This window comes from Camellia sinensis, chromosome 9 (genome assembly GCF_055761805.1).
Source record: "Camellia sinensis isolate YWXY chromosome 9, ASM5576180v1, whole genome shotgun sequence".
Lineage (NCBI taxonomy): Eukaryota > Viridiplantae > Streptophyta > Magnoliopsida > Ericales > Theaceae > Camellia > Camellia sinensis.
In genome coordinates, this window is record NC_138969.1 from 182,249,721 (window position 1) to 182,263,791 (window position 14,071).

At 36.6% G+C, this 14,071-nt stretch overlaps 1 pseudogene; it reads right to left on the minus strand.

Moving 5' to 3' along the window:
* Positions 1-10,362: 10,362 nt before the first annotated feature.
* LOC114308838 (G-type lectin S-receptor-like serine/threonine-protein kinase B120) lies at positions 10,363-12,457 on the minus strand (annotated as a pseudogene).
* Positions 12,458-14,071: the final 1,614 nt, after the last annotated feature.

Consider the following 14,071-nt stretch of genomic DNA (forward strand, 5'->3'; position numbering starts at 1 on the left):
AAGTTCCTCTTCCTCATTTTGACCTAACTCTTGTTCTTGTTCTTGTTCTTGATCATGTTCGTGATCCTGACTAGCAACAGCATCATAAGATCTTTTATTGTTACTAGTCTCTTGTCTAGTTTTATTTGGAAATACATGTTCAAAGAAAGATGCATTCCGAGATTCAATAATAGTATTTACATGCATTTCGGAATGTTCTGATTTATAAATCAAAAACCGATATGCACTACTATTCTTGGCATAACCAATGAAAATACAATCAATGGTTTTAGGACCTATTTTAGTCTGTTTAGGACTAAGAATAGCCACTTTAGCGAAACAACCCCACGCTTTTAAGTATTTGTAGGAGGGTATTCTTTCATGTCACAATTCATAAGGTGTTTGATTCACTTTCTTTCGGGGTACTTTATTAAGTATATAATTAGCAGAAAGTATTGCTTCCCCCCACAAGTTTTGAGGTAATCCAAAACTTATTAACATGGCATTCATCATTTCTTTTAAAGTCTTATTTTTCCTTTCAGCAATTCCATTTTGCTGAGATGAGTAAGGAGCGATGGTTTGATGAATTATTCCATGTTCTTTACAAAACTCACTAAAAGGTGATTCATATTCACCACCTCTATCACTTCTTAGTTTTTTGATTTTCTTACCAAGTTGATTTTCAACTTCATTCTTATATTGAATAAAAGTTTCCAAAGCTTCATCCTTGGTTCGAATTAAATAAACATAACTATATCTAGTATAGTCATCTATAAAGGTGATAAAATACTTTTTCCCATCTCTAGTTTGAATTGATTTAAAATCACAAATGTCACTATGAATTAATTCAAGTGGTTCCGTACTTCTTTCAATTGAATGAAAAGGAGTTTTAGATAATTTTGCATCAACGTAAATTTCACATTTATGATTTGAATCAATGTCAAATTTAGGTAAACATTCCATATTAATTAATCTATGCAAAGATCCATAATTAACATGTCCTAGTCTACCATGCCATAAATCTGAAGACTCAAGCAAGTAAGAAAAATATGTATTATTATTAATAACTGAGGATACAATGGTCATTACATTTAACTTGAAAAGGCCGTCAGACATGTAACATTTCCCTACATACATCCCATTCTTAGTAAGTACAAATTTATCACTCTCAAATACTAGCCTAAACCCATTCTTACTCAACAGAGATCCGGAAACAAGATTCTTGCAAATGTCCGGTACATGCAGCACATTGTTGAAAGTGAGTTCCTTTCCTGGTGTCATCTTGAGAACAATCTTCCCTTGTCCTTCAACTTTGGAAGTTGAGGAGTTGCCCATAAAAAGTTGTTCACCATTGTCCACTATAGAATAAGATGCCAACATCTTTTTGTCGGCACAGATATAGCGAGTAGCACCAGTGTCCACCCATCATTCTTTAGGATTTTCGACAAGATTTGCCTCGGAAACAACTGCAGAAAGATTGATGTCATCTACACCATTGGAAATTTTGTCCACTTCGGTCATATGGGCTTGAGCAAGCTTCTTGCTTGTTCTTCTTTTGCTTTTGCCTTTGCTACAGCAATCTTTCGCCCGATGTCCCTCTTTGTCACAGATGTAACATTTGCCATTAAACTTGTACTTTTTATTTTCGCCCCCTTTAGAGCTTTGTGATGAATTTTCTCTAGAAGACTTTCGTTTCTTGGTTTTTGAAGCATGTTCCACCACATTTGCCTTAGACTCCATAGGATGCTTACCAGCCCATTTTTCAGAATTGCGGTTGTCCTCCTCAATCCTCAAACGCACAATTAATTCTTCCATAGAAATTTCTTTACGCTTGTGTTTGAGGTAGTTCTTGAATTTCTTCCAGCCTTGTGGTAATTTTTCAATTAAGGTTGCAACTTGGAAGGATTCACTAAGAGACATGCCTTCTGCGTGAATGTCATGCAGAATGAGTTGGAAATTTTGAACTTGGCTAATCACAGTTTTTGAATCAACCATTACAAAATCTAGGAATCTGCCAACCACAAATTTCTTTAAGCCGGCATCTTCCGTTTTGTATTTTTTCTCCAACGACTCCCAAAGTTCGTTTGTTGTCTTGATAGGACTGTAGACGATGTATAATGTGTTGTCAAGTTCATTCAAGACGTAGTTCCGGCAAAGGAAATCAGCATGTTTCCAAGCATCAACCGCAGCAACCACTTGCCAGTCGATTTCATCCTCTTTCAAAATAGGAGCATCCTCACGGAGGAAACGAGCCAGGTTCAAAGTTGTCAGATAGAACAACATTTTTTGTTGCCATCTTTTAAAGTCAGTTCCTGAGAACTTCTCTGGCTTTTCACCGTGATTTACCGGTACTGTTACAACAGGAGAGGGGGTTGGCGTCATTGCAGCCACCACAGTAGTACTTGTTTGGGCATTAGTTTCAGCAGCCATCAATTCTATTTATAAAACAAAATTAGAATTAGAATTTACACTACACAGAAAATTAAACCAAATTCACAGAATCAAATTCTGTAAAAATAAAAGAAACCAGAATGTAACTTTTATTTTCAATTAATTTGGAAATAAAATAAAATTTTATTTAACCAAATTAATTCCACACAGAATATTAAATTTCTGTTTCACTTCAATAATTAAAATACTGAAACAGAATTTTAATTAATGAAAACTTAGAAAATAATTTCTAAAAGCCAAATTTAATTTTCTGACAAAATTCCACAAAAATATATTATGAATTGTTAATGACACCAATATATTACTACTAGTTGTCAAAGAAAATAGACAGTATATTGCTACTATCTGTCAAATAGCATATAATCACTATTTGTTTTTCCAAGAAGAATATTATTTTGTAAATCCACAGAAAATATTTTTTTTATAAACGAAGAATGAAAAAGGGAAACAAACGAAAAATTCTGTAAACAGAATAATTCGATTCTGTCTTAAGGTTTTTGGAACAATCTTCTGTGTATCAAACAAAATAAAATAAAACTTACAGAATTTATTTTGTTGAACCGAATAAATAATTAAAGACCAGGTCGAGTGTGTGACACTCTGTCCTTAAGACAGATTTGCCCCGCTACGGTGCTTACGGTTGAGTGGTGTCTATCTCTCAGGATACAATGATCTTCACAAACTTGTAGTAGCACTCCGCACAAATTTGTACGGCGAACTAGAATCTTGTGTTCTTACTCTCTGAATTTTATTCTAAAACTAAAATGAAGAATAATGCATAAAATAAATACTGGATAGCAAAGTGACAATTTGCAAACTGATTTTCGGATACTTAGACTGCTGGAAATGTCAAGTATTTATAGGCACAAAATGCTAACCCGAACAGGTACCATTTTGAATTGAACAGGTGTGTTTTGAATTGAACAGATACAAGTTTAAATTCAAACAGATCTGGACATATGTTTGAATCTGTAACTGCCGTGTTGAAACTATAACTGCCAGGGCAGTTTCTGTTTGAATCTGTTCGGTAGATTCTGTAAGGAATTTCGGATAGAGGAGACTTAAATGTTGGACAAAAAATTGGAATTCAAATTTGAATTAAATTCCCGCAATATTTTTTGAAAAAATTCAAATGAATTTTGTCCCAAAAATTAATACAAGAACCGACCTGGCACGGCTCGGCTCGGCCAGACGGACGGCGGCGGTATGCACGCGCGCGTGTGGTGGTTTGGACTAAGGTTCACTTTGTCCATAACTTCTCCCTTCTACAAACTTGGGGCCCAACCCATGTGTTTTAGGCTAGAGCTTATAAACTCAACAAAACTCTCTTAAAGTTTCAATGTGGGACAAGCCTCACAAGGAAACCCACATTAAAACTTTAAATGTTCATTCCACGAACCCGAAAACGACGTCATGTTCCCATTCACTCGTAAATGGTTTTGACGAACCGTCTTCACCGTGTGACTTGCCACGTGGCAAGGAACACTTCACCTCATCGGACCCACCCCAAAAGACGTTTGGGGCCCACTCAATTTTGGGCTCAAAGTTGGCCCAAAATAAGCCTTATAAAACACCATTTTTCCAACAATTTGTTATGGTGATTTGGACAGAGAATATTAGATTTGAAGTGGGTTTTGATGTGGGTGGGTATTGCCAAAGTCATTGTTTTGGGAATTTGAAGAAGGGTTCATTGATAGATCAGAAAATGTCGTTGAAATGGACACACGGGTATTGATAGATGGTTATTGATCCATCGTTTTGGGGTCTTAGTTTTGTTGGTGTTTGTGTTGGGGCTGAATCAAGAGTGAGAAATTAGGGAACAAGAGTATGAAATGATAATTTGTAGTTGCGTGTTGAAGGGTAGAGAGTGATGGAGGAGGCTGGTGTGAAGAAATGGTGGGGAAGAACTGAAGTATATGGTAGAAAATGGTATATCTCTAATTTTTTATTTTTATTTTTATATCAGCTGATAAATATGGAGATTTTAGACTTCTGGTATCAATATTCATGGACATATAATTGCATCACTAATATCAATACCTATTCTAAAACCGTTTATGAAGGGTTAGTAGCAATTGCTTAAGACTCAAAAAATCACTAGAACAAAGAGCTCTTGAATCTCTTAAATAGTAGACAATATCACTTAGAGATGTTTATGTAAGGTGCATATATACTATGTCAATTTGATTTCCCAACAGTTCTTACATTCCCTAGAAAAAAAGAAAAAAAAACATTGAATCCAGAAATACAACTGTTTGTTTTTATTTATTTATTTATTTCATGGAATCCAAGAATCATATTTCTCTGGATTTCCATTTTCAGACTTCAGCTTTCCACTTCGAAAAAGAAGAATAAGATTTACATACTTTTATATGTAAGGAGTTGAAAATCAAATTGTACAAGCAGCGACTTCACTACTTCTTCTGTTTTTTCTAATATGTAAATATTCTTGACTGGCACACTATTGTAGATGTGAATTATTCGGCATACTGTACATCTCTAAAAAATATTTGAACAATACAATGTGTGAATGTCCATGAATCATTTAACACAACCCATAAAAGAATAATTTAACTTAATATTGTAATATCGGGAAAACTACTACCTTTTTCCCTCCTTGTGTAATTAGAAAACGAGAAACAAACCATAAAATACAAGCAATAATATGAATGAAATTAAAGGCACAAAAACAATCACAAAACACTAAATTTACGTGATTTGGCAAAAAATGCCTACATCCACAAGTCCAACTCTGAATCAACTTCCACTCTAAAATAATGGGGTTACAACATATCATCTCTAGTCACAACTAGAGGAATACAATCATCAAGATATATTCTTGGATCACCAACAATATTTATATCATCACCATAAAGGTGGGTTTCAACAAAATCAACAAGAGATAAAGTTTAGGTCTCACCAAAGTAGGTATCCCAAACTACCAATCCAAGAGAGCTTTGACAAGATCCACTCCAATCAAAATGTAGAGTTTGATTCCATGAACAACATGCTGAAATTTCATCAAGATTGGGTAAGAAATGGCCATCCAATCTTGGTTTGAACTATGAAAGAAACCCTAGCTTTTCTCCCATTTCTCTCTCTCTCTCTCTCTCTCTCTCTCTCTCTCTCTCTCTCAGCCCTCTTTGTTTTCTGTGTTGTGTATTCAAAAGAAACCTTAGACCCAAAAGTCTTACATCAATTTTTTTTTTTTTTTGCATAGGTACCAAGTCAAAGCATTTTTGAGAGGTTTTATAAACTATAATAAATAACAAATAAACTACTCTTGGTATGGCCTAACCATTTAAGGAGGTACCTACCCAACAAATCTCCCCCTCCCGACTTAGGTGGGGGGCATAACTAATCCCGCCTTGCTTCTACAAAAATCATGCTTCTCCATGGACAACGATTTAGTCATCATATTTGACCCATTCTCATCGGTGCGAACCTTCTCAAGTTGAAGCAATTTTCCTTCTAAGACATCGCGTATCCAATGATACCTCACATCAATGTGCTTCGACCTTGAGTGGAATGTCATATTCTTGCTCAAGTGGATAGCACTTTGGTTGTCACATAAGAGAACATATTTCTTTTGCTTCAACCCCAATTCATGTAGAAGTCTTTTGATCCATAACATCTCCTTGCATCCCTTTGCTACTGCGATGTATTCGGCTTTCGTGGTAGATAAAGCAACACATTTTTTCAACTTTGACTGCCAAGAAATAGCTCCCCCTAAAAAAGTCATCAAGTACCCTAATGTGGACTTCCTAGAATCAATGTCTCCAGCCATGCCTACATTTGTGGAGCCTTCTAGCAGAGATTTTCCATCTCCAAAACATCAACACATCTTGGAAGTGCCTCTAAGATACTTGAGAATCCATTTCACTGCAACCCAATGATCTTTTCTGGGATTGGAAAGAAATCTACTCACAATGACAACCGCATAAGCTATATTCGGCATGGTGCACACCATCGCATACATCAAACTACCATTGGTGGATACATAGGGAACTCTCTTCATTTCATCTTTTTCTTTCTCACTTGCTAGACATTGCTTCGAGCTAAGTTTGAAGTGATTTGCAAGTGGAGTACTCACTGATTTCGCCTTGTCCATGTGAAATCTTTCAAGTACTTTCTCAAAGTACTTTTCCTATGTTAGCCAAATCTTCCAATTCTTCCTGTCACGCGTAATCTTCACGCCAATTATTTGCTTTGCAGGACCCAAATCCTTCATAGCAAAGGACTTGCTAAGCTCTTTCTTCAACTTCTCAATTTTGCTCACATCATGTCCAACTATCAACATGTCATCCACATAAAGCAGCAAAATGATCAAGTCGCCATCTGCGAATCTCTTCGTAAACACACAATGATCTGAAGTAGTCCTCTTCTATCAACCATGAAGGAATCAAATTTCTTGTACCATTATTGTGGTGATTGCTTCAACCCATATAAGCTTTTCTTTAGTTTGCAAACTAAGTTCTCCTTGCCTTTCACTTTGAACCCCTCAAGTTGGTCCGTGTAGATCTCTTCCTGCAAGTCACCATGAAGGAAAGCTATCTTCACATCAAGCTGTTCAACCTCTAAGTTCAAGCTTGCGGTCAAGCTAAGAACAACCCGTATAGAATACATCTTCACTGCAGGTGAGAATATTTCTTCAAAATCAATTCCTTTCTCTGGCTAAAACCCTTCACAACCAATCTTATCTTGTACCTAGGTTGTGAGTTTCCTTCTTTTGTCTTCAATTTGTAGACCTATTTGTTCTTGAGTTCTCTCTTTCCCTTAAGCAATTTCACCAACTCATAAGTGTGGTTCTCATGTAAGGATTTCATCTCTTCTTGCATGGCTTTCAACCACTCCCCCTTATACTTGTGAGTTGTAGCTTCTTGGTAGCACTTTGGTTCTCCTCCATCTGTAAGCATCACGTACTGATTAGGAGAGTACTTTGTTGAAGTCTGACGCTCTCTAGCATATCTCATCAACTGTGGTTCTGTTGGTGGTTCAGGAGGTATTTGTTCTAGGTGATTATTCAGTATTCTCGAAGTATGGACACATGGTGCTCCACAAGGTTTTGATTGGTAGAGAGGGGTAGGGGCCTACGGTTTATGTTGGGGATGAGGGAACAACATGGGGCTAAGTAATTGGTGATTGACTTGGAGTATGGCCACGTAGTATTCCGGGATTATTGAATAATTTCCTGTTTGTTTCTCTTGCTCATTCTCTTGCTCTTCTAAATCCATAGCATCATCACCAACTATATCACAACCATATTCTTATACATCTCCCCCATCATCATTATGCATTGTGGGTGGAGGGACTCGACCCAAGGTTATTGGATACTCATTTGTGGAAGCTGGCTTCTCAACTCCTCTATCAAGGTCTTCAATGGTTTGATCTTCAAAGAAGATTACATCTTTGCTCCGCACTACCTTTTTGTCAATTGAATCCCACAATCTGTACCCAAACTCTTCATGGCCATATCCAAGAAAGATGCACTACTTTGTCTTTCCATCAAGCTTCGATCTCTTATCTTTAGGAATGCACACAAATGCTCTACATCCAAACACCTTCAAATGCCCATAAGAAACATCCTTCCCTATCTGAACTCTGTCTGGTATTTCACCATTAAGTGGAGCTGAAGGAGAAAGGTTGATTAGATTAACCGCTATCCTCATTGCTTTACCCCAAAAGGATTTATGTTGTTTTGCATAAGAGAGCATACTCCTGATTCTTTCCACAATTATTCTATTCATTCTCTCTGCCACGCCATTTTGTTGAGGTGTCTTGGGAATAGATCTTTCATGCTTGATGCCAATCTTCTTGCAGTAATCTTCAATTGACTCTTGTATTCACCACCATTATCTAACCGGATACACTTCAAAGATCTCCCAGTTTCCCTTTCTACATTAACCTGAAAAAGCTTCAATGCTTCCAACACACAATCTTTAGTTCTCAAAGCATAAGCCTAAACTTTTTTAGAATGATCATCAATGAAAGTGACAAAATAACATACACCACCAAGTGTACTAACTTTCATTGGCCCACAAACATCAGAGTATACTAAATTTAGAACATGTGATTTTCTACATGCAAGAAATCTATTGAAAGGAAATTTATGTTGTTTTCCGGCTAAACAATGAACACAAGTTTTGAGTTGTGTACCTTTCACTTTAGGAAGGAGATCTTTCTTGGCTAGAACTTGCATGCCTTTCTCACTCATATGACCAAGCCTCTTATGCCATAGCTCTATACAGATCTCTTTCTCAACTGCATTGACATTGCCTTTACTTAGCTTTGCTTGCATTATATAAAGAGTGAAGCACTTCTTTCCTCTTGCCACTATCAAGGAACCTTTGGTGAGCTTCCATTTTCCATCACAAATTGATTTTTGTAGCCTTCATCGTCAAGCTTCCCGGTGGAAATCAGTTAAGACGAATGTTTGGAACATGTCTCATATTTTTAAGAACAAGCCTGCAACCAGTGTTGGTCTCCAAGCAAACATCTCTCATTCCTACAATCTTGGACACACCATTATTTCCCATCCTCACATTGCCAAAGTCACCAAGTGTGTAGGATATAAAGAAGTCATCATGTGAAGTAACATGAAAGGAAGCACCTGAATCAATCACCTAACTGGACTGTTCATGCCCAGTGAGCCTAACATAGTCATTATCACTGACAATGATAACATCACCATTCTCAGAAGCAAGTATCACCATTATTCTCACCACGTCTTTCTTTCTTTTGCTCTCTTTTAAGCTTTTAGCATTCCTTTTTTATATGCCCTTTCATGCCACAATGATAGCATTCAATGTCTTTCTTGGATTGGAATTTTTCTCTAGACTTGTCCCTTGACTTGTCTCTTGGCTTGTCATGGTTGTAGATTTTTATGTTTCTACTTCTTCCTCTGTTTTCAACAACAAGAGCTTGTGACTCATTGGAAGTACCTTGCTCATTTCTTCTAGCTTCTTCATTGAACATGCTATCTTTCACCATATCTATGGTGACCACACCATTTGGAGCCAAATTGCTTATAGTCATAACCAATGTTTCCCAACTATCAGGCAAAGAGCTCAACATCAACAATGCTTGCAACTCATCATCCAACACCATCTTCATCGGTGTCAACTGATTGATCAAGCCTTGAAAGTCACTCATGTGCTCCGCAACATTGCGCCTATCTTTGTATTTCAAGTTTACAATCCATCTAATTAAAGAAGCTTTGTTTTGCACAGTTTCCTCTCATACGTGGCTTCCAATTTCTTCCACAAAGTGTGAGCATTTGTTTCTTGAGCCACATGATGAAACACACGTTGATCAACCTAATGGCAAATTTGAGCAACGGTTTTTCTATTCATTATCATTATCATCCAATCTTCAACATCAATATTTTTCAGCCTTTTACTTTCACCATAAATTGGTCTATACTGTCCTTAGTGTAAAGGACATCCTTCATTCGTGGTTTCCAAATCGCATAATTCGAAGATATCAATTTTTTCATAGCCCCCAAATTATCTTCCATTCTAAAATTCACAAAAGAATTTTATCAAACACTTTATAGGCACAAATCGTCCGCTCTGATACCTCTTGTTGGGAAACCTCCTATATTTTTCCCTCCTTGTGTAATTAGAAAATGGGCAACATATCACAAAATATAAGCAATAATATGGATGAAATTAAAGGCACAGAAACAACCACAAAACACCAAATTTACATGGTTCGGCAAAAATGACTACATCTACGAGTCCAACTCCAAATCAACTTCCACTATAAAATAATGGGGTTACAAGATATCATTTCTAGTCACAACTAGAGGAATACAATCATCAAGATATATTCTTGGATCACCAACAATATTTATGTCATCACCATAAAGGTGGGTTTCAACACAATCAACAAGAGATAAAGTTTAGGTCTCACCAAAGTAGGTATCCCAAACTACCAATCCAAGAGAGCTTTGACAAGATCCACTCCAATCAAAATGTAGAGCTTGATTCCATGAACAACATGCTGAAATTTTATCAAGATTGGGTAAGAAATGACCATCCAATCTTGGTTTGAACTATGAAAGAAACCCTAGCTTTTCTCCCATTTCTCTCTCTCTCTCTCTCTCTCTCTCTCTCTCTCTCTCTCTCTCTCTCAACCCTCTCTGTATTCTGTGTTGCTATGTTGTTGTGTATTCAAAACAAACCTTAGACCCAAAAGTCTTACTTCATTCCTTTTTTTTTTTCTTTTGTTTGACAGGAAGCAAGTCAAAGCATTTTTGAAAGGTTTTATAAACTATAATAAAATAACAACTAAAATACTCTTGGTGTGGCCCACCCATTTAAGGAGGAACCTACCCAACATATAAGTTATTGAGGGGATACATTTGAAATAGTTATCTCATTAACAGAGAATACGTTAGGATTTTGTGAGCATTGAGCTAATTCTAAGACTTGTCGCCCAACAGAGAACGCATGTTCTTTTGGTTGAGGAAGTGTCGCGGTGTCACTTCCCAACATAACAACTACAAAAGACATAGAGGGTCTATCTGCTGCATCTTCTTGGACGCACAACAATCCAACATGGATGCACTTCAACACTTCACTTACCACACATAACTGCACCAGTATTGGGTCATTCTACTCCAATCTATGACCTTCAGACCATAATTTCCATGCATGTGACATTATTCAAGTTAAAATCAATATATGTTTTTTCATTATGATTCTTCGTTTAACAACAGGTAGAGAGATAGAAACATACAAAAGTGAGGAGGCTGTGACCGTGCTCAAAAAGATGAAACCCACTATTCTTCTTCCCACTTAGTATCTTGAGCAAAATAACCCCAAAACTAAAAACATCTGATTTAATAGAAAATAATCCTTCCATAGCATACTTTGGAGTCATATATTCACTATTGTAGATATTATAGAACATCACACAAATAATATCAAGTTAGACCAACATGCATTTTAGAAACTCCATAATCATATGTGATAAAGTCCTAGTTTCATTCTCAAATTCTAAATGCTTTTTTTCTATACTACGCTACCATAGACCATGATTAAGCTAAAAATTACAGATTTATGTAAACGTATGGAAACAAGAAAACGCTTACTATGATCCAACAATTCTATTTGTGTTTGCTTCACTTTGATTTCCACAAAAAATCCTTGCCATTCCAAAATCCGGTATCTTGGGATTCATTTATTGATCCAACAAAACGTTGCTAGCTTTAAGGTCCCTATGAATAATTCTAAGTCCAGAATCCTCATGCAGATATAATACGCCTCGAGAAATTCCATTAATTATGAGAAAGCGTCTCTTCCAGTCTAGTAACTCACCTATAGTTGAATCTAACAATTGAACAAATAAGATTACTATAAATCTTCATATTGATCTTTGGTTTTGTATTGGTTTCATTAAAATTGGATTGATTAGCACATAGTAAGTGACTAGACCAGAAAGAGTCCAAACCAAAGAGGAAGACATCTAAGCTTTTGTTGGGCATGCACTCGTAGATGAGCAAGGACTCGTTTTGCTTCAGGCAACAACCCAAGAGTCTGACAAGATTCCTATGTTGTAGCCTTGCAATTAAAATGACTTCATTCTTGAACTCTCACAGTCCTTGGCTGGAAGTTCTTAAGAGCCTTTTAACCGCAATTTCTCTATCATCAAGTAATGTACCCTGCAAACAAATTTCAAGTCATGTAGTCACTTGAATAATGGCATTTTGAACCTAACATTGCATTGTCAATCACTTGATCCACAATGAATACAATTAATAAGCTATATATGATTTATACTATTCAAAGATTCATCTTGAGCTTCGTAAAGTTCTTGTAAACTGGACCAAATTCACCTTCTCCAAGCTTTTTTTTTTTCCAAAAAAAATGTTCTGTTGCTGCAAGTATAATATCTAACTAAAATGAAGGAAAGTCTTGCAATTTTGCGTGCTTCTCTGCTTGCAAATTTTCATTGTTGTAATCATTGCCAAATCTTCTTCCAGCCAAGTCACGCAATTCAACTTCTGAGCTATTTCCATCATTTTCTACAGAAAATAGCAGAGAATTAACTAATAGTGGGTTGTAATTGTAATAGAATTGTGGAAATCACTAGAAGCTTGTAATTACCTTTCTGTAGATGTGTTATTTTACTTCTCCATTGGTAGTAGATACAAGAACCAAACAGTGTTACCACTAGGAATACTGATAGACTTGTGATTGTAATTATTTTTCCTTTCATTCCTTTCGACAGCAAATGATCTTCATTTAACAACTATTTATATCATGGCCATTTGGTGTACAGTGCTCAATGATAGTAAGAATTAAGGAGTAAATTACACTGTTCACCGCTAAATTCTAACTTTGGTCTTTAACTTGTAGATTTTCTGAATTTGGTCATTAAACTATTGAATTTTTCTTAATATGACTCAGTTTATAATAACTAACATCCCATTTTTTTAAAATTTATTTTATTTTATTTTTTGTATAAGTAAGTTGTTGGACCATTTTAATATCTTTTATTTACTTTTTTATTTTTTTGGTGACCTTTTGTCTTGCTCATGAATCTTTTTTTTTTTTTTTTATTTTATTTTTGGTGACCTTTTGTTTTGTTCATGAATGGAGATTAATTGGAAGGTCATGGGCTTGGTGGTCAGTTAATAGTTGGAGGTTTTGGGACTCTCCGTTTCCTCTAGTTTAAGGGTCATTATTTTTTGATGTAATTTGTAAGGTCCTAGTGGTCTATAAATTGTTCCTCTAATCTACTCTTTTCTAGACCAACTATGTTTACACTTGAGAGATTACTAGCCAAAGAAGGGTGTTTTTTCTTAGTGGAACTTTGGGTTCACCATCTTGTGAAGAGTTAGCCTGAACCATATGACAAGTGGTCGGGCTGTTGTATCCTGGAGGGGGCAAGTCATAGTTTAGTGACTTCTACATCGGTAGTTGGGTTCTTCCTACCGCAGTAGGTATAGCAATCCAGGTTTTACCTCGATCTTTATTATGTTCCAGACTCGGGTTTCGTGGTTGTATGTTGTTGCCTATATCTAATTTCCGTCTTTTAATTCTTTGAATTTGCGTTTTGGGACTTGTTAGGTGACTTTGGAATAGGTTGGTTGTGAGTTGGTGCAAGTGGTTGCTGTCCAGGTTTTGGCCTTTTCGCTCGAGCGAGCCTTATTTTGTTTGTCTCTTCGCTCGATCTAGCATTCTTGTGCTCGAGCGTGCGTCTGCGTCTCTAAAAGACCTAAAGGTTGGTATTCTTCGCTCGAGCGAGCTTTCTTGCGCTCGAGCGAGACCTGTATTTTGTGTTCCTTCGCTCGAGAGAGCACTCTTCCACTCGAGCGTGCGTCTACGTGGGTGGTAGACCTGAAGCTTCGCATTGTTCGCTCGAGCGACGCATTTTGCGCTCGAGCGACATATTTGTTGTGCTGGTCGCTCGAGCAACAACTCCTTCACTTGAGCGAGCATCGCATATATCAGTTGGCAGTAGCGTGATTTTATATCACTTTTTGACCTTTTCTTCACTCAAAAGCCTAGATCGGCAGCCCCTCTCTCTAAAATACCCCTTCTCTCTACAAATACTCCATGTTCTAGGGTCATTCTACCCTACTCCCTTTGTTAAAAACCTAGAGCTTTGCGTGGGCTATCTTTTGACCAAA